Consider the following 21,966-nt stretch of genomic DNA (forward strand, 5'->3'; position numbering starts at 1 on the left):
CACAGGAGTGAGCTGTGCTGGGGTGAGTTTACCCTGACCTGGAAGATGTTCTCACTCTAGGATTGTTGCACAGGATGAGCACCTGCCGGTGGGACTGAAGCCTCTCTGAACCCTCGTCCAGACGACGTACCTTGTGCTGTCACGGGTGAAAGCAGAAAACTGTCCGTGTGAGGATACTTAATGGTAACGGTGTTGAGAGGAAGTTGACTCTGTGGTCTTTAGCTTACCTTCCAGAAGGCATCCTCAGAGTCACCCGGAGTTAATGTTTAAAGGCCAGAGCAGCATGGAGGGGAAGCTGGGCATTAGTGGGACAGACCTGAGTCCAAGGTTTATGGGCAGCAGTGATAACTGGGTGGAGGGGCCAGAACTAGCCAAACTGTCTGTTGTTCTTCAGGAACTAGTGTGGAAAGGCTATTCCAAGTGGTAGCGGAAGGAACACGTTCAGAGAGTAAGGAAAAGAAGATAGGAAAGGGCAGTCGAATCCCTTTGTCACCCCTCTGCCCTGCCTGCCTGGGTACCAGCACCCCAGAGAAGAGGCAAGCGAATGTCACCCATGAGAGACCGGGCTCCCTGAACCTCTGACAGCAAGGTGGGACCTGGCAGTGGAGTGCACGGGTCTCTGCAGCTGTGGCCGCCGCTGCAGGGGGTGCAGGCGTCCAGCAGTAGCCGCACTGCCGCCCACTGTGCAGGACGGTGCGAGGCCAGTGGGGGAGGCCCACGGGAATGGGAAATGCAGGCACCGCAGAACGTGCATCTGGCCACCTTAGATGACTGTGTGTGACTATATAGCCATCAGGAAAGAAAGAGATGCCACAGAAAGGGAGCCGGCGACCGGGCAGAGGGACAGAGACTGCATCCTATGCTGTGAAGGTTTGGTTACGCGACTGGGTTCAAGTCATTTAGTTGTGTGGCAGGTTATTAATTATGGCAGGTTACTTAGGCCTGTGAGCCTCTCTTTATGCATAAAGTGAGAGTGATGATACATCTATATTACAAAGCTGTCGCAGGGCTTATTATAGTTAAAAACAGTTCGTCAGCGTTAAAGCACCATGTAAATGCTAGTTATCCCGTGGAATTTAACATTGGAAGCTGGGTCCCTCCTAATGCATGTGTTGCTAATAACCCTAGGGCTTCGCAGTGCACTTCCTCTTCTGCTGTCTGAACTGATCACCCAGAGACTTGGATTAGGGTGCTGGGATCTGACCTTGCTTCTGACAAGCGCTGCGCTTCTCAAAATCCCCACCAAAGTACACTTAGGTGGGAACACATGCCCAGCTGGTGGCTCAGTCGGTTGGTGCATCGCCCATGCACCAAAAGGTTGCAGATTCGATTCCCCATCAGGGCACATACCTAGGTTGTGAGTTGGATCCCTAGTTGGGGCCTGCATGGGAGGCAACCAGCAGATGTTTCCCTCTCACATCGATGTCTCTCACTCTCTCTCAGTGAAAAAACACATGTTCTCAGGGGAGGATGAAAAATTAAAAGATAACACATGCACACAGGGTGCCCAAGCTGCCTGCCACATGGAGCGCCTCGTTTCCTTCAAGCCTCACCTAGCCCTGGTCCGTGCCGCTCTGTGGTGGAGTGTCTGCCTGTGCCCGCAGGATTGTGGGTTTGATTCCTAGTCAAGGGCACTTTCCTGGGTTGCAGATTTGATCCCCTGTCTAGGTCAGGACATGTGCAGGAGGCCACCAGTTGATGTGTCTCTTTCACATGGATGTTTCTCTCTCTCTCTCTCTCTCCCCCCCTCCTTCCCTCCCTCCTTCCCTCCCTTCCTCCTCCCTTCCACTCTCCCTAAAAAAAGCAATGGAAAAAATATCCTCAGGTGAGTATTAACAAAATTTTTAAATCTCACTCTATTTTACAATTTATGTAAAGTTTTCAGTCAAGCCTGTACAGTATTTATAATAAACTACACATACCTTTTAAGTTACCTGTGAATAAGATGTTAAAGGGGGGAAGGCTCCTGCCTGCCCTATTTTTTTAAAAATATATTTTATTGATTTTTTACAGAGAGGAAGGGAGAGGGATAGAGAGTTAGAAACATCGATGAGAGGGAAACATCAATCAGCTGCCTCCCGCATACCTCCCACTGGGGATGTGCCCGCAACCAAGGTACATGCCCTTGACCAGAATCGAACCTGGGACCCTTCAGTCTGTAGGCTGAAGCTCTATCCACTGAGCCAAACTGGTCAGGGCCTGCCTGCCCTATTAATGGGTAGGCGTGGTGGGGTGGGCCCTGCCTGTGACTTCAGGTGCCCCTAGACACAGGAGCGCACACGCCCACCTCTTGGGCTTCTCTTACTCGTTAAAGAAGAGGATTGACTCTTTGGGGCCTGTGTTCCCTTTTGGGCAATAATTTCATGTAACAGATATTGCAAGGAACTCTTGACCTGATTACAAAATCAAATGATATGACACACTTATTTGTACAAAGTAGTTTCTCAGTGTTGTGCAATTCTTAGCCATGTGGACCTTCACAGAAGACCTTGCTCAATCGTTTATTATTGTAGAGACTTCAGACCACCAGGTTTTATTTGCTGGAAACATTCTTGAAAGGTCGTCATCAGGGATGACATTTCACTGTGCTGTTCTCTCCGCTGTGGTGTGTGGTTCCAGCTTCCCGCTCTATGCTTGGAAACCCTTAAGGTTTCTGGTGAAGAACGTCAGCTGAGCACTGAGCTCTGTTGTTTGCCATCTGCCCGTGTCAAGGCCTCCCCAGAATGAAAGCACCGGCTCTAGCCGGGAAATGATGGTGCAATCATCAGCCAGCACCCGGCAAAGCAAGGGCAGGAGTCATCAACAAACCAGGAGTCAGTCACTTCTGGAACGTCACAGGGGAGGCAGGTTGAGAAGCTCTAGGCTGGATGTGCTGCAGGGGCCTCCAGAGTGCTCGGAGTCCACAGCTGTTTTAAATATTTTTATTGATTTCAGAGAGGAAGGAAGAGGGGGAGAGAGAGAAACATCAGTGATGAGAGAGAGACACTGATTGGCTGCCTCCTGCATGCACCCTGACCAGGGCTGGGGATCGAGCCTGCAATCTAGGCACCTGCTATTGAACGGAATCGAACGTGGGACCCTTCAGTCCTCAGGCTGATGCTCTGTCCACTGAGCCAAACTGGTTAGGGCCGCAGCTGTTTTAGAGGTTCTAAACTTAGCGGTTGCCAAAAGCAGGGTAGGGCTGAAGGGCTGTGTGTAAAGTGTAGCACAGGTTAGGTCCACACCCCACTCTCCCAGCGCACAGTGCACACGCATGCACACCCACGCGTAAAGCAGGGCATGGGTCTGTTCCCTCGTGTGTGCGGCCAAACACAAAGGTGTGCTTACATAGGGTGAAACTCTACAGGGCCGGGCAGTTACCAGATTTGGTGAAAACTAAATTAGACCCTAATACCTTGAGACATTTATTACACGTAATTAACTTCTGTCCTATGCATCTAAGAGCTGTGTACGCTCATGGGGAGGTTAAAAGTACTCATTCATGTAATTTCCTGTTAGCTTATTCTCACACAAAACTCCACTTGAGAAAGGCTACCAACTACTAAAGAAATCAAACATAGCTAATAAGCCAATAGTGAGGATAGAATGGAATACTAAAAAATGCTTAATCACCAGGCAAAAAAAGAAGAACAAGCAGTAAAGGTTAGATGCGAAAAATAGAAAACAAAAATCAAGATGGTAAATTTAATCTTAACCATGCTGATAATTAAATTAAATGTAAGTTGTTTTGTACAATATGATTACACAGCCGAGGCTGTCAGACTGGTTAAAAAAGTAAGACCTCAAGTATATGCTGTTTTTAAGAGACACGTTAACGATAGCGTTGCAATTAGGTTAACACTGAAAGAATGGAAGGTCATGTGCTGTGCTTACCACAGATGAGAAAGCTGGGAGAGTGGTGTTTACACCAGAACACTAGGCTTCAGAACAAGGACGCTCACAGTGAAAAGGAGGGACATTTTATACAAGAGTGAATTCACCAAGAAGACACAACAAATGTTCCTGCAACTATCAGAACAGAACTTCCAAGTACATGAGGCAGAAATTCTCAGAACTATATTTTTGCTGGAGATTACATAATTGATGGAGAAAATGGAAAGAAAACCAGGATATAGAAAATTTCACCCTACACTATTAACTTCCCCAAATTGATCTTTACAGAGCACTTTAACAACAAAATTCACATTTTTTGAAGTTGTACTTGGAATATTGATCAGAACAGACAGAAAGATGAACCACAAAATGAATCTCAATAAATTTTGAAGATTAAAATAACCTATATCCTGTCTAATAATAGACAAACATGGTAATTGACCATACCTTCGCTACACCTCCCATTGGCTAATCAGTGTGATATGCAAATTAACCACCAACAAAGATGGCGGTTAATTTGCATACACAGCCTCCAAGCGGCAGAGGGAAGACTGAAGACTGAAGGCGGCTCCGGCCGTAGCAGCAAAGACGGAGGACTGAAGGCGGCTCTGGCCATAGCAGCGAAGATGGAGGACTGAAGGCGGCTCTGGCCATAGCAGCGAAGACGGAGGACTGAAGGCGGCTTTGGCCGGAGCAGTGAAGACAGAGGACTGAAGGCGGCTCTGGCCATAGCAGCGAAGACGGAGGACTGAAGGCGGCTTTGGCCGGAGCAGCGAAGACAGAGGACTGAAGGTGGCTCTGGCCGGAGCGAAGGCCTGGGTCCCGGGTGCCAGAGGAAAACCTGTGCCGGCAGCCAGGAGAAGGGAAGGCTTGTTGCATGAATCTCTTCATTCAACAGGCCTCTAGTATATATACTAGTATATATATAAAACCCTAATATGCAAATAAACTGAACAGCATAACAACCGAACAATCAGTTGCTATGACATGCGCTGACCACCAGGGGGCGCGCATAGAACATGGCAGGCATCGGCCACAGGGGGATGGTGGAGCAGGTGAGCAGGGTCGTCAGGCCAAGGTGGGGCGCTGGTTGCTGTCATCAGGGCGAGCCTCTGGTGGTTACTGAAAATTCTTTGCCTCTGCATGCTGCAGTCCTGCCAGGCACTTGCAACTGCTGCCGGCACTGGCCTCGCTCACATCTGCTGCCGGCACGAGAGGCACCGCTCGCACCTGCTGCCAGAGCCCTGTGCTGGTTCCGATCACTCGGTGCTGTCAGCGGGTGCGAGTGGCAGCTGCTGGCCCCGATCACCCTGAGGGCTCCTCCACCTGCCCCTGTTCCTGAGCTGTGATTGGGGCAGCAGCTGCTGCTTGCACCCGCTGACGGTGCCAGCCTGCTCACACTCGCTGCTGGCGCTGGCCCCAATCACTCCACGTTGTCATTGGGTGTGAGCAGGACCGGCACCGTCAGTGTATGGGAGCGGTGGCAGCAGAAGTGGGGCTGCCAGCAGACAGGGGACTGGGGGCCGTGGTGGTAGGGGCTGGGCGAGGGCACGGAGGATGGGCCAGGACCCGCCCTTGTGCCCACTGCAGCCTCACGACCCACAGTTCCTTTCAAGATGCATGAATTCATGCACTGGGCCCCTAATAAAGACTATATTACCCTGACACCAACAGAATGAAGTTAGAATCAGCAACTTCTAAGTATACCCATGGGTCAAAGAAGAAATCACAGAAGATATTAGAAAATATTTTGAACCTAATGGAAATGAAAATGTTAAGTTTTATGGAATATAGCTAAAGCAACGCTTAAAGAGAAATTATAGCTTTAAAAGCTTATGTTAGAAAATAAAGAAAGATATAGAATTAGTGAGCTAAACCTCTACTTTTAAGAGTATAAATTAGTGAAAAATACTATGTATAAACAATAGAGAAAAATCAGTAAAACCGAAAGCTAAAACTGATTATCAAAAAGGAAATAAACAAAAAGACACAAATTACCAATATCTGGATTAAAGGATAGGTCATCACTACTAATCCTACAGATAATAAAGGATAATAAGAGAATATTATGAAAAACTTTATGTCAGGAAATTCACCAACTTGAAAGATATGTAATTACCAAAATGTACTTAAAGAAATAGAAAATCTGAATACCTCTATATTTTTTTAAGTAATTGAATTTGTGATTAAAATTATTTTCCCATCAAGAAAACTCCTAGCCCAGATGCCATCAATGGTGAAATCATTAACCATTTGAGCGAGAAATGTTGCCAATCTTACCCACATCCTTTCAGAAAACGAAGGACGGAATAGGTCCCAGCTCATTTTATGAGGCCCTCATTATTTTTCTGCCAAACCAAAGCTATTAAAACAGGGGTCCTCAAATTTTTTAAACAGGGGGCCAGTTCACTGTCCCTCAGACCGTTGAGGGGCGGACTATAGTTTTAAAAAAAAACTATAAACAAATTCCTATACACACTGCACATATCTTACTTTGAAGTAAAAAAACAAAATGGGAACAAATACAATATTTGTATTTGCATATGGCCCGCGGGCCGTAGTTTGAGGACCCCTGTATTAAAAGCAAAGAACTCGACAGAGCAATATCCCTCATGAAAAGAGATATAAAAATTCTTAACCAAACTTTAGCACATCACACCCGGTCAGATGTCAAAGATCAGCTGGCTGTGGGCGGCAAGCCCACCTGTTTCTGGGCCCTGCCGGACGGGCTGTTGAGGAGCGCCACGTGAATGCTGGGCAGAGGAACTGCAGTGTTCCTGGGGTTGACTCCTGCGTCTCTGAGTCAGAGTATTTCTTCTGTCTTCTGTTTCCTTGTGTGGGAAATGCCAAGGGGCTGGGGTGGAGGTGAGGGATGGGGGATGACTGGACCTGGGGCCATGTTGTGTAATGCTGATGCTTGGAGCCTGAAGCCGCCACCATGCTGCTCGGCCGCGTCCTCGGTGTGGGCTCTGGCTCTGTCGCTCACTCACCTAATACAGTTGCATAACCACATATTGAATTAACTGACAAGGGCTGATCTGGGTACCATGGATCCAGTCAATAAACATAATTTTTTTTAAATTAGTAAAGATAATATACTTAAACTAAGCAGGATTTTATGTATAAATTAATATCACATCAACAGAATAAAAGAAAAATTGTGTGCAGAAAAAGCACTTAATAGAATTCAACATTGATTCATGGTTAAAGAAAAAACAAAAACCCTTAGTAAGTTAGAATAGCAGGTATTTCCTCCGTCTGACCAAATGCCTTTTCTAAACTACCTCTCGCTCACATATTCAATGATGAGGAACTGAACCCTTTCCCGTAATGATGGAAACCAGGCAAGAATGTCCACTCTCATCACTTCTACTCAGCACTGAACTGTAGGTTCCCGCCAGTGCTGCTAGGCAAGAAGGAGAAATGAGACACAGCTGGGAAAGAGGAACTAGTGTTCTCTCTGACAGGCACAGTGAGCATGTGCAGAAACATTCTTAAGGACTTTATCAAGAACACGATTAGGACTAGTAAGGGAATTGAGCACACTCTCTGCATACGAGGTCAACATATAAAAATCAGTCGTGTGTCCATATAACAGTAATGAATACTTGCAAAATGAAAGTAAAACATCACTTCCCTTTACAGTAGAATCTAAAAATATAAAATATTTAGGAATAAGTTTAACAAAATATGTGCAAGATCTGTCCACTCAAAACTATTAAATAAAGTGGAGAGAAATGGAAGACTTAAACAGAGAGATAGCATGTTAATGTATCAGAATATGCATATTATGGAGATGTTGGTTCTCCCCAAATTGATCTATAGCTTCAGTGCAATCTCAGTTAAAATCCTAGCAGCATTTTCTTTTTTTGTATAAAATGACAAAGTGATTCTAAAGTTTATATGGAAATGCAAAGAACAAAGTTGGCTGAATTACACTGCCTGATTTCAAGATTTGCTATAAATGTAAAAAAAAAAAATCAAGACGGCGTGATACTGGTGTGAGAACAGACCCAAATGGGCTCTCACAAATGTGATGGGAATGCAAGTGGGAAGGGCAGTGGTGGCGCCCACTCGTCATCGTTACAAGAAGCGTCAGAATTTCAGAAGGATCTTGGTCAGAGTTTTATTAGCAAATGTATTTTAGGACAGATTTTATGAAGTATTATTTTATGCTGCTAAATGGACCATAAGCCTAATTGCTGCAATCTGGGTAGATGCATATTTGTTTTACAGTTTAAGCCTCACTAACTGATTTAATAGATGAGTCCAAAGCACTCTCAACTACTTCCAGTTATTACAAATGATCAGTCTCTTTTGTTTCTAAAATCATATGTAACTGAAATAAAATGTTTATGTGGCATTATTTAAATTTAATTATACTTAATTCCTGTAAATAGAAGATAAAATGCCAGAACTGAGAACTTGTCCTTTTCTAGTTTTTAAACAGAGCTGCATAATTGATAATGCCTCAATTCATGAACAATTAGCTTGTTTTTGAAAATTACAGAAAAGACATTTCCTAAATTAATTCACATTATACTTTTGATTTTAAATAATAAAGGTCATTTTTAAATGATAGCTTTACTGTGTACCAAGTTAGCTTTTGCTAGTTTAAAACAAAAAAGTCAATTTTATGACTTTGTGAAGTTGTAAGGGGACATTATAAATAGCTTTGGTACGAAAGACATGTGCATATACAGGCATAGGCACCTTTAATCATTGAAAGGCGCTTGGCAGGGCAGTCTTGGAAATGTCCTCTGTAATAGTTTTTCTGGCATCTATGTTAGACTGTTGCGTGTGCTACTATGTTTATCTTTATCTAATCAGCCCTTGCTGTGAGGTTTGGTTATTTTATTACAAGCAGCTGTGCAAAGCCTTTTTTTTTAAAAAAACTACATTCTTTTGTAGTGCTGCCATCACTCAGATATTACACATGTAGGCAGCAAGTTCAAAGCAAGTAAACTGTAGAACGAGATGAAATACACGATGTCACTATATTTCATGACACCTTTGTGGGAAACTACCCTTTCAGGACAATTTAAAGTGAAGGGATTGCCCTGGCGGGTTCCCAATGGTGAGAGGATCCTCAGTGCCCAGGGGGCACATTCAGGAGGCGGCCCATCAGTGTTTCTCTCTCACATCGATCTTTCTCTCTTTCCCTTCCTTTCTGTCTAAAAATCGATGAACGTATCCTTGGGTGAGGTTTACAATAAAATGAAGGTATTTAGTCAGAACAAAAGATAGAGCCGGTGATGTGGATTATCACTCTCATGTGTTTTCTGAACGTGAAACAACTTATGCTGGGTCTAGCTCGGACTACTTTTAGTGTTCTGAGGGTGAAAAGTATGCCGACATTTAATTAGTTTGCTCTGATGCTGAGAAATGTGTACATATTAGTATATACATTTAGTGAGTTTATGAAACTATCAGAAGCCTTAGAATTCTAAATCTGTGCTCCAAATGGGGACTTTGGAATATATCAGCTGTTTTTAAATCAAAGCTGAAAGCTCTCTGTAACATGTGTGTAGCCATTTAAAATTCTGTAACATCCCATGCAGTTGACCTTTGAGTCTGTGCTGTAGGCCCGGTCCTGGGATAGCCACTGTGCCGTCTTGCATTTCCACATGGAACCTGAGAGGTAGGTTACTCCCAGCTTACAGATGGGGGAAGTGACTCTTCGAACCTCCTCTCGGGTCACATAGCTGACTAAGGGTATTTGTTCCAGTGGATACATCGATGGCCCACTGGACCACTCAGGCTTGTTGCTAGTTAGGAGAAGTGCTCTGATATCAGGAAGCTGATCTTCACAGTGAAACATACTACATGACAGCACATACATGGTTGGCAATATAGACCGTTCTTTAAGTTTTGCATTAACAGACGAGATAGACACTTGGACAGTTTGCTCTTTTAGATTAGCCATTTCTTATTCTAAATTCCTTTTCGTTTCTATTGCCACTCTGTTAATCCAGATTCCCATTTCCTCCCACCTGTGCCAATCTAGCATTCTGTAATTAGTCTCTTAGGATTATGTCCTCTCCTTGGTACATTTATGCCCCATATCATGAGTGCAAAATTAATTTTACTCTGAAACTTTCTGTTGCTCACAGCGATTACCAAAGAAGGCGTAAGCTCATCCGAGCATTTGAAGACTTGAATTTCGCTCCTCAGTTTTGCCCTTTCCGTGACCTCTCCATGCCCCATCTCAGCCACGACCCCTCCTGGTGCTGAGCTTCACATAGAGACCTCATCTTCTCTCCCATCCGCACATAGCCCCGTACCCTCTCCCGAAGCACTTCCTTGCTCCCTGCGTAACACCTGGCCTGTGCCTCTTACAGTGGTACCCAGTAGGCCTTCCCTAGCTCCCTGCATAGCACCTGGCCTGTGCCTCTTACAGTGGTACCCAGTAGGCCTTCCCTAGCTCCCTGCGTAACACCTGGCCTGTGCCTCTTACAGTGGTACCCAGTAGGCCTTCCCTAGCTCCCTGCGTAGCACCTGGCCTGTGCCTCTTACAGTGGTACCCAGTAGGCCTTCCCTAGCTCCCTGCGTAGCACCTGGCCTGTGCCTCTTACCTAGTAGTTCTGGCATCACCTCACAAAATCTGGGAAATTAAGGTAAACAGATTTGTGAACACCATCCAGCCATTCACTTCTTCACACATCTGCAGTTTTTCTTATGTCTGGTCACTGCACTCAAGATAATTTATATATTTTTGATACTCCTTTTAAAAAAATCTTTATTGTTGAGAGTATTACAGATGTCCTCCCTTATGTTCCTCCTTGCCTGCTACCACCCCTTTCCCACCTCGCCCCAGGCCTTCACCCTCCTGTTGTCTGTGTCCATGGTTATGCGCATAAATTCTTTAGTTAATCTCCTCCCGCACTCCCCACCCCCCTTCCCTCTGAGATTCATCAGTCTGTTGCATGCTTCTATGCGTCTGGTTCTATTTTATTCATCAGTTTATTGTGTTCATTAGATTCCACATATAAGTGAGATCATGTGATACTTGTCTTCTTCTGACTGGCTTATTTCACTGAGCATAATCATCTCCAGGTCCCTCAATGCTGTCTCAAAGGATAAGAGATCCTTCTTTTTCTTTAAATTTTATTTTAAACATAAAATTTTTTAGTACTTGGGTTCTGGCTAGGAAAGAATTCAGAGCAAGGCCCAAACTATAAGAGAACATTTTATTGGTTAATCACAGAGGTAGAAAAAGTAATTCCTAGAAGAAATGGGCTTAGGAAACAAGTGATAGAGGCAAAGGAAGGGCCCTTGGAGCTTGGGAGGGAGGAAGCTGATGGTGACTGCCTGGGGGGAAGGGAAAGGCATGGAGAGTGGATTCTTCTTTTTTACAGCTGCCTAGTACACCATTGTGTAAAATGTACCAGCTTTTTATCCACTCATCTGCTGCTTCCAGATCTTAGCTATTATAAATAACGTTGCTATGAACATAGGGGTGCATGTATCCTTTCTGATTGGTGTTTCTGAATTCTTAGGATATATTCCTAGAAATGGGATCCCTTTGTCAAATGGCAGTTCAATTTTTAATTATTTGAGGAAATTCCACACTGTTTTTCATAGTGGCTGCACCAATCTGCATTCCCACCAGCAGTGCACTAGGGTTCCTTTTTTTGCACATACTCACCAGCACTTGTTGTTCATTTATTTGTTGATGTAGCCATTCTGACAGGTGTGAGATGATACCTCATTGTCGTTTTAATTTGCATCTCTCTGATGATTAGTGACATTGAGCATTTTTTCATATGTCTCTTGGCCATTTGTCTGTCCTCTTTGGAGAAGTGTCTATTCAGGTCCTCTGCCCATTTTTAATTGTATTGTTTATCGTCTTTTAGCTGAGTTGTATGAGCGCTTTATATATTTTGGAAATTAACCCCTTATCAGATGTGTACTTGGTAAAGTGGGCTCCTTTTTCATTTTGATGGTGGTTTTGTTTGCTGTGCTGAAGCTTCTTAGTTTGATGTAGTCCCGATTGTTTATTTTTCTCTTTGTTTCTCTTGCCCTAGGAGCTGTATCAGTGAAAACTCTACTATGTGATATGTCTGATATTTTGCTTCCTACATTTTCTTCTAGTATTTTAATGGTTTTACAATTTACATTTAAGTCTTTTATCCATTTTGAGTTTATTCTTGTGTATGGTGTAAGTTGGTGGTCTAATTTCATTTTTTTGGCATGTACCTGTCCAATTTTTCCAGCACCGTTTATTGAAGAGACTTGTCTTGACTCCATTGTATGCTCTTGCCTCCTTTGTCAGATATTAATTGAACATAATGGCTTGGGTCAATTTCTGGATTCTCTGTTCTGTTCCATTGATATATATATATGCCTGTTCTTGTACAAATACCAGGCTGTTTTGATTACAGTGGCTTTGTAGTATAACTTAATATCTGGCATTGTGATCCCTCCAACTTTTTCTTCTTTCTCAAGATTGCTGTGGCTATTCAGGTTCATTTTTAAATTTCATATAAATTTTTGTTCTAGATCTGTGAAATATGCTGTTGGTATTTTAATGGGGACTGTACTGAATCTAAAGATTGTTTTGGGTAGTATGGGCATTTTAATGGTGTTAGTTCTATGAGTCCATGAACATGGTATGTTCTTCCACTTGTTTATATCTTCTTCTATCTCTTTTTACAACATCCTGTAGTTTCCTGAGTATAGGCCTTTTACCTCCTTAGTAAAAATTATTCTTAAGTATATTAATTTTTGTTGCAATGGTAAATGGGATTTTTTTTTTTTTAGTTTCTCTTCCTGAGAGTTCATTATCCTATATAATAAAAGGGTAATATGCAAATTGACCCTAACAGCAGAATGACTAGGAATGACTGGTCACTATGACACACACTGACCACCAGGGGGCAGACGCTCAATGCAGGAGCTGACCCCTGGTGGTCAGTGCGCTCCCACAGCGGGGAGCTCTGCTCAGCCACAAGCCAGGCTGATGGCTGCCAGCACAGCGGTGGTGGCGGGAGCCTCTCCTGTCTCCTCAGCAGCGCTAAGGATGTCCGACTGCAGCTTAGGCCTGCTCCCCGCTGGCAAGTGGACATCCCCCGAGGGCTCCTGGGCTGCCAGAGGGATGTCTGTCTGCCAGCTTGGGCCTGATCCCCCGGGGAGTGGGCCTAAGCCAGCAGGTGGACATCCCCCAAGGGGTCCCAGACTGCAAGAGGGCACAGACCCAGCTGAGGCCCCCCCCCCCCCCCGAGTGCACAAATTTTTGTGCACTGGGTCTCTAGTTGGTATATAATAATTCCATCAATTTCTGTATGTTAATTTGTATCCTGCTACATTGCAAAATTTACTTATTACTAGGTGTACTGGTTAATAATGCGGATTTTGTAATAAAAGAAAACACGATAATTTTAAGAGAAACATCAAAACTGCTTTATTCAAAATAATATCCATCGCTAGCTACACATTTCCCCCATCTTTCAGGTAATTGGTGGGTACCGTCCCAATAGAACTTTTCTTGTTTTGATGCAAACCATTCAGAGACCCAATTTTCCACTTTTTCATACAATTTGTAGTGCTGCTCAGAAAGTGTGTGCCATCGATCAGAACAAGTGGTCATCTGAAGGAGCAAGGTCTGGTGAATATGGCAGGTGGGTTAATACTTCCCAGGCAAGATCTTTTAACGTGTCTTTAACTGGTTTTGAAGAGTGTGATGGTGCTTTATATGAAGCAAAATTACCTCGCCATGTCTTCTGGCACATTCTGGTCATTTCACGATCAAAGCAGGTTCAGATTGATTATTTGTTGTCAGCAGCGATTAGTATTAACTGTTTCACCTGGTTTTAGAAGCTCATAATACACCACAGCTTCCTAATCCCACCAAACGCAGATCACTGTCTTCTTTCCGAAGCGATTTGGCCTTGCAGTCGATGTTGATGATTGACTTGGATCAACCCATGATTTTGTGCATTTGGGATTCTCAAAAAATAAATCCACTTTTCATCGCCAGTCACAATTGGATGCAAAAAAGACTTTCTTTCATGCCATTGAAGCAACATGTTAATGATGACTTTTCGGTTTTCCATTTGTTTTTTGTTCAGTTGATGTGGCACCCATTTTCCTCCCTTTAAAATCTTTTGCATTGCTTGTAAATGATCGGAAATTGTTTGCTAAGCAACATTTAATCTTTCTGCAAGTTGTTTTTGAGTTTGACATGCATCTTCATCCAATAATGCTTGTAATTGTTGGTCTTCAAACTTTTTTGGTTGACCTGGACGTTCTTTGTCTTTCACATCAAAATCATCACTTTTAAAGCATTTAAACTAGCGTTCACAAGTATCTTGAGATGGAGCCTGTTCACCATAAGCTTCCCGAAGTATTCAGCAGCACTTTTCTTCAAAATAAAGTAATGAATCAAAACTTCCCACAAATGCTCTTTTTTTGGCACAAAATTTGACATTTTTAAGCATAAAAATATCTATTTGACATATGAAATTTTGAAGCTTGTTGTCAATACAACAAAATAGCATACATATCAAGTCTCATATATATCAACATATGTGTAACTCTATCTTTTGAAAAAAATGCTCATTATTAATGAGTACACCTGGTAAATCTAGTAGTTCTTTGGTGGACTCTTTAGGGTTTTCTATGTACAATATCATGTCATCTGCAAATAATGAGAGTTTTACTTCCTCCTTTCCAATTTGGATGCCTTCTATTTCTTATTATTGTGTATCACTGTGGCTAGGACTCCAGCACTGTTGGAGTGTTGAATAAGTGGTAAAAGTGGACATCCCTGTCTTGCTTTACTGCTTTTAGGTTTTGCCCATTGAGTATAATATTGGCTGTATGTTTGTTATATATGAATTTTATTGGGTTGAGGTATGATCCCTCTATTCTCACTTTACTGAGCCTTTTTTAAAAAAACTAGAGGCCCAGTGCACGAAATCATGCACTTGGGGAGAGGGGTGTCCCCCAGCCCAGATTGTGAGAGGGCGCAGGCCAGGTCGAAGGACCCCACAGGTGCACAATTGGGGCCAGGCAGAGAGACGCTGGAGGCTGGCAACAGGGGAGTGACCATGGGAGGGCTCCAGGGTGTGTCTGTCCCGTCTCTCTCAGTCCTGATAGGCCAAACCACAGCAGCAAGCTAACCTACCAATTGGAGCATCTGCCCCCTGGTGGTCAGTGCACATGATAGCGACTGGTCAACCAGTCGACTGTCTGCCCCCTGGTGGTCAGTGCACGTCATAGCAAGCAGTTGTGTAGCCTTAGCATATCATTAGTATATTACACTTTGATTGGTTGAACGGAAGACCGGACACTTTAGCATATTAGGCTTTTATTATATAGGATGGGTATTGGATTCTGTCTAATGCTTTTCCTGTGTCTATTGATGTGATAATGTGACTTTTGTCTTTCAATATGTTTATGTGATGTATCACATTTATTTATTTGCAAACATTGTACCAGCCTTGCACCCCTGAAATAAATCACACTTGGCCTGGTGTATAATCTTAATATATCACTGTATCCAATTTGCTAATATTTTGTTGAGGATTTTATCGTTTGTGTTCATCAGGGATATTGTCCTGTAATTTTTTTTTCTTTGTAGTGTCTTTATCTGGTTTTGGAATTAGTATAATGCTGGCCTTGTAAAAACAGCTTGGAAGTCTTCCTCTTAGATTTTTTGGAATAGTTTGAGGAGGATAGGTGTTAGTTCTTCTTTGAATGTTTGGTAAAACTCCCCTGTGAAGCCATTTGGATTTTGTATGCTGGGCATTTCTTTTTTTTTACCACTATGTCAATTTCATAATTTATTATCAGCCTATTCAATTTTGGAAGATTGTATTTTTTAAGAATTTGTCCATTTTGCTTAGGTTGTCCAGTTTGTTGGTATATAGTTGTTCATAATATTTTCTTATACTAGTAATCTTTTGTATTTCTGTGGTGTTAGTTTTCACTTCACTGCTTTTGTTTCTGATTTCAATTATTTGGGTCCTCTCTTTTTGTTTCTTTTTTTTCCTTTTTAAAATTATATTTTTATTGATTTCAGAGAGGAAGAGAGAGAGAAAGAGAGAGAGATAGAAACATCAATGATGAGAAAGAACCATTGATCGGCTTCCTCCTGCACGCCTCTTACTGGGGGTTGAGCCCACAACCCAGGCATGTGCCCTTGATTGGAATCAAACCCAGGACCCTTCAGGCGGCAGGCCGACACTCTATCCATTGAGCCGAACCAGCTAGGCCTCTCTTTGTTTCTTGATGAATCTGGTTAAAGGTTCATGAGTCTTATTTATCTTTTCAAAGAACCAGCCCTTGGCTTCATTGATCTTTTATATTGTTTTTTAGTCTCTATGTCATTTATTTCTGCTCTGATCTTTGTTATTCCCTTCCTTCTACTTACTTTGGGTTTTTCTTGTCCTTTTCTTTCTAATTCTTTTAGTTGTAGGGTTATATAGTTTATTAGAATTTTTTTTTTTTTCAATAGGCCTGTAGTGTGATGAACTTCCTTCTCAGGACTGCTTTCGCTATGTCACATAGATTTTTAGGTTGTTACTAGAGGCCTAGTGCATGAGTTTGTGCACCAGTCGAGTCCCTCGGCCTGGCCTGTGGGGATCGGGCCGAAACTGGCTCTCTGACATCCCCTGAGTGGTCCCAGATTGTGAGAGAGTGCAGGCCAGGCTGAGGGACATCACTAGTGCACGATTGGGGCCGAGGAGAGACGCAGGAGGTTGGCCAACCAGGGAGGGACCATGGAAGGGCTCCAGGGCATGTCTGGCTCGTCTCACTCAGTCCTGATTGGCCGAACCCCAGCAGCAAGCTAATCTACTGGTTGGAGCATCTGCCCCCTGGTGGTCCAACCAGTGCACATCATAGTGAGCGGTTGAGTGGCCTTAGCATATAATTAGCATATTATACTTTGACTGGTTGAATGGCTGACCAGTTGACTGGACACTTAGCATATTAGGCTTTTATTATATGGGATGTGTTCATTTTCATTTGTTTCCAGGAAGGTTTTTATTTGTTTTCCCTTGATCTCATTAGTAACCCATTCATTGTTTAATAACATGCTATTTAGCCTCCATGTGTTTGAATGCTTTTGAGTGCTTTTATTATATAGTTGGTTACTAGTTTCATGCTCTTGTGATCCAAGAAGATGCTTAATATGTGCCTAGATGTAGGTCTTTCTGGGTTCATCTTGATTGGGACTCTGTGTTTCCTGAACTTAAGTGAATTTTTCCTTCACCAGCTTAGGAAAGTTATAATTTTCTTCTAACAGGTTCTCTATTCCTTGCTCAGATTCTTCTCCTTTTTTTTTCACCTCTGTGATGCAGATGTTGTTATATTTCATGTTGTCCCATAGCTCCCTTAGCTATCCTCCTGCTTAATTTTTTTTTTTTTCTAAGTGCTGCTCTGATTTGGCGATTTTTTTCCTACCATGTATTCTAATTTACTGATTCGTTCCTCAGCTTCTAATCTACTGTTGTTTCCTTCCAGGGTATTCTTTATTTCAGCTGTGTCATTCTTAATTTTTTGTGGATTCTTATGTATGATTTCTCCATCTTTATTCTTGCTTATGAAGTTCCCTTTAAGTTCCTTATAGTTATAATTAAGTTGCTTGTAGGTCTCACTAAGTTGTTTGAACATCTTTATAACCATTACTTTGAACTCTGATAAATTGCTAGCCTCCTTTTCATTTAGTTTCTTTTCTAGTGATTCCTTCTTTTCTTTCATTTGGGGGTTGATTTTTTGTGTCCCCATTTTTGCAGCCCTGTCTTCCCAAGCACTGGGTCAGGCATGCCTGGTTGCGGCAGCAGGTCCATGTGTCTGAGCGTGCCAGGTCCCAGTGGCAGCAGCAGGGCCAGTTATCCAGGGCACCTTGTCAGGCTCACTGGATTGGGGCCTCAGGTCCCTGTGTCCAGGCATGCTGTGGGGCAGGTGCACTATATCCATATTTTCACCTGCAGACCTCGCAACTACCTCCACCTCCACCAGGGTCATTCTGACATGTAATGAGCTTGGAAAACATCACTGAACAATGTAATGGCACAAACCTTTCTTAGAGCCCTCAAAGAACTGTTTTTGTTGTATTCTTTGTACTAAATGTTGATTTTTAAGTATGCCAACAAACACATTAGGTTTATTTCCACTTTATTTAGTTTGAACTGTAATTCTTTCCTCTCTTTATTTAGCTTACTTGACTTTCTTTTGCTAATTTCTTACATTTATAAAGTATTATTTACATGCAGTAGTATTACTTGTCTAACACATATTCTGAGGAATACAAAGAATTTGCGCTGCCTAGTGATATATTTAAATAGCCGTGTGGAGTAGTCTGAAATGAGGTGCTTAGTGTTGCTTCATGAGGAGCCGCGTGGGATAGACAAACTGCTCCGTGATCAGTCTGCAAAGCTGCTGCCTGCAGTCCTCCTGGGCTTTCCCGACACTGAGATTGGGGATCACAGAGAGCGACAGAGCTGTGAAGGCCAGCTCCTCACCACACTTGAGTGGAAGGAAACTGTTCAGTTTAGACAGACGCCTGCTCTGGGAGGGGAGGCCGCTGGGATGAGGCAGGCAGCGCCCCTCTGGGCCCTGCACAATCTCTCCAGTTTTCTCTTCTCTTGAGTCTTTGATCACATCACACCCCATAACTTGTTTTCTGTGGATGTGTTTATAAACTTAACATAATACAAGGAAGGTCATTTACAGACTTCGTTTTTAGGATATACATTATGATGTATTGATAAGTACGGACCTCTGAAATCAGGATATTTGATGAATGTGAGAGCTGTCAGCTCACTTCATGTTATCCCATGTGGTTCTGGTAACCGTGGGAATGATGACACCAGATTAACTTCCCACATTTCTCCTGGTTGCAGAGGCACATACGGTGTGAGGTTGGAGTACATATTCAGTCCCGTCTTGCCTTTCCTGTGTTTCTGAAGGACTGATGGAGTCTGTGCACACCTAATCACTCCAAGCAACGGAAAGGCCTTGTCTAAGGAATTGTAGGGTGAATTGATTTCTAAGGAGTGATAGACGCCTGTGTGCTTCTAAAAATTATGACATATATTGAATTTAAAGAAAAACAAACAAAAAGCAAAATTTACTAGTAATAACAGCTGGTACAGAAACAAAACGTTTGCCTATTCTCATTACGCTTTCATCTGTACCATCTGTGACTCTAGTCCAGTAGTTCAATGTGGAAATTAAAGTTTGTTTTCACTCCTCCACATTATAAGGTCAGTTTCAGTGGCTCTCTTTCTTTGCCTTCAGGATACCTTTGTTTCAATTTAGTCAAAATGTATATCATATCCACACCTCGTGTTATCTTACTCTTAATAGAGTTAAACTCAAGTATTTTTTGCTTTTCATTTCCAACGTGTGGCTGCCTTGGTAATTCAGATAGCCCCACCCTTTCTGTCCCGCAGCCGTTGGCGTTGGTTCAGCAAGGTATGGCCACAGTCTGTGGCTCAGAGAGACTAGGGAGCCGGTGAGTGAGCACCCAGCTCTGCAGGGACGGCCTCTCGGGCCTAAAGTGGGGGGTCACGGCCACACCCCAGGGAGCTGGTGTGAGAACTCAGTGAGCTAATGAAGTACTTACAACCGCCCTGCCCCTGGCTTGCTGTTGTGCTTTTTTCCAAGGCATCATTATTGCCATGGGGCTGTTCAATGATCTTATGTGAAAAAGAAAAATTCCGCTTCCCCACCATCACCAGAGACAGGGGGAGGGGAGAAGAGGAAGATCGGTTGGTAGCTGATAGATCTCCTGGACAGCTTTGGCTGCTCCGCTAGACATTGGGAACCCTGAGGGCCAGAGGGGACTTGGAAGGGACAGGAAGAGGCGAATGTTTACGAAACCCATACAGGCACAGCACTGAGGGGCCGTGTGACTTAGTCTTGGCTTGCTCCGTGCAGGACTTCATTGGACGTTTGCTGCGTGGGACGGGCGTGCTGTAGGTTATGGGATGGACTCGAATGTGGCGAGGAGCGGGGCGAAGGGAACGCTCTCCTGGCCTGCCCTCGACATTGGGCTCCCTTTCCCTTTTTCTTTTACAGGCTTATTGGGAGCTTATATCAGTGGAAACCACAGCTTCTGGCTTGTATAGTGAGTACACGATCAGCCAGTGACTGACTTGTATTTCCCAGGCTCCAATGACTGACTCCTCTCAGACACCGAGCTACTTTGTAAGTAGTAAGACTCAACGCGAGTCCATCTGTCGTATTCGCAGCCCCAGCACACCCCCTCACAGCCTCTGCTCTGGGAGGACCTGTGAGAGGAGAGGTTCTGCACTGGAGAGGATTGGAAGGGAAGCACCCAGACATGTGTCGTGCACCCCAGGTTGGGAGGCCTGTCCTGCTGCTGCGCATCCTGGAAGTGCAGTCGCTGTACAGAAGGGGGCTGGCCAGGCACCAAGGGCTGACTGTGTGGGACATTTACCCAGCCAGGTCATCTTCCTCCCCTGGAGGTGCTGAGTCAGACTCAAAAGGCGAGTACGTTCCTGCGGGGACCCCACAATCCCCGGTGCCTGGGCTCCTGGGACCCTGCCCTTTCTCTAAGGTCAGAGCAGACACATGGGTGTGCTCGTGGCTTCCCTGTGTTCTGGGGAAGTCACGTGTGACCTCTCTATCAGGCACTTTCTGGCCTTCACAACACCCCGGGAGTGTGTGTTGATGTGCTAGTAGGAGTCCTCTAGACCCTAAAGCCAACCCCTTTCTGAGCTGAAGGTAGGATTCTCGGGCAGCCCGACAGCACATCTCCGTGGCCCAGCCTGATAGAGGCCTGTCTCGGGGTGATGTCTGCCCTCAAGAGACCAGCAGTGACTCCCTGGGAAATTCTCTCCTGTTTGATGAGATTAAAAGTATAGGTGCTGTTTTTCAGACAAGAAAACATAGTGAATATGCCCTCAACACTTTTTTAGTTTTTAATTAGTGATTTAAAATAAAAACCGTGTGACATCAGCTGACCAGCTAGGTGTCTCGAGGCTACCTGAGCCCAGGAGACCCCGCTGCCCCTGAATGTGCAAGCAGGGAGGGCAGTCCTGCTCCTCCTGACCCGCAGCGAGCCTGGGAGCGGGAGCTGCAGGCCCTGAGGAACCTCCCTGGGCGACTGGGGTGGGCACATCAGTGGCATGGGTGGCCTCAGAGCCACCTCCTCAGGCCAGGCCAGCCCATTCCAGCTTCTCTCCCTCCACTCTGGGCCTGCTCTTCCTTCTAAAGCAGCGGTTCTCAACCTGTGGGTCGCGACCCCTTTGGCGGTTGAACGACCCCTTCACAGGGGTCGCCAAAGACCATCCTGCATATCAGATATTTACATTACTATTCATAACAGTAGCAACATTACAGTTATGAAGTAGCAACGAAAATAATTTTATGGTTGGGTCACAACATGAGGAACTGTATTTAAAGGCCCATAAGGTTGAGAACCACTGTTCTAAAGGAAGAGGTTAGTGGAGACTACAACTTCTAATGAACCCCAAATTTTAAAATTTTTAAATAATCTTATTTATAGTTAAGAAAAACAGTGGCTGATAAACATTGTAACTATATCCTTATCTGTCACATTCATAATCATGAGCAAAGGTATAAAATATATTTAGCCATAAAGTATTAACGTATCTCTCTTGCTGTTTTTGTTACTGCTCAGAGAAGAATCTAGGGAAGAAACAGCTTTTGTGTAATCAGCTGAGCAGCTGCAGGTGCAGGAACGGGAAGGGGATGGACACGAGATACTGTTTCTGTAGTTGTTGGCAGAGCCCTTGTGGCATGGTGCTTCCGACCGCTGGGCTATTGCTCCTGAGTGCTGCCTCTTCGACGGCCTCTCTCTCCCTCTTTCTCTTCTCCGTGGGGTGCTCCCTGCGACAGGCCCAGATGCTTTCGCTGTTCCATTGACCACGAGCAAACATTCCATAGGCCAGCCTGCTCATTCCAGTAGGTGTGTGCGTGAGTGCATCTACATTTTCATGTGAAACATGAGGACAGAACTAGTACCTGTAAGTGAGGTGGTCCGAGCATATGGCTTACCCGCCAGCTCTTGAAGCCCTGTGCCCCACTCCCAGCCCTGACTGTCCTCGGCGAGTGCTTGCTGCCTGCGGAGGCCCGCCACCCCCCAGGGCTTCC

At 44.2% G+C, this 21,966-nt stretch overlaps 1 protein-coding gene across 6 annotated transcripts in view; it reads left to right on the forward strand.

The window, feature by feature from the left end:
* Positions 1 to 21,966, forward strand: part of AUH (AU RNA binding methylglutaconyl-CoA hydratase) — a 181,138-nt gene that overhangs the window by 115,064 nt on the left and 44,108 nt on the right. Inside the window, exon 8 of one of the 6 annotated variants that reach the window (XR_009447564.1) lies at positions 19,906 to 20,034. The exons of the other annotated variants lie outside the window; for them this stretch is intronic. The gene's annotated coding sequence lies outside the window, so the exon portion shown is untranslated. The remainder of the gene's footprint in view (positions 1 to 19,905; positions 20,035 to 21,966) is intronic. 6 annotated transcript variants of the gene reach the window in all.

This window comes from Myotis daubentonii, chromosome 11, assembly GCF_963259705.1.
Source record: "Myotis daubentonii chromosome 11, mMyoDau2.1, whole genome shotgun sequence".
Classification (NCBI taxonomy): Eukaryota; Metazoa; Chordata; class Mammalia; order Chiroptera; family Vespertilionidae; genus Myotis; species Myotis daubentonii.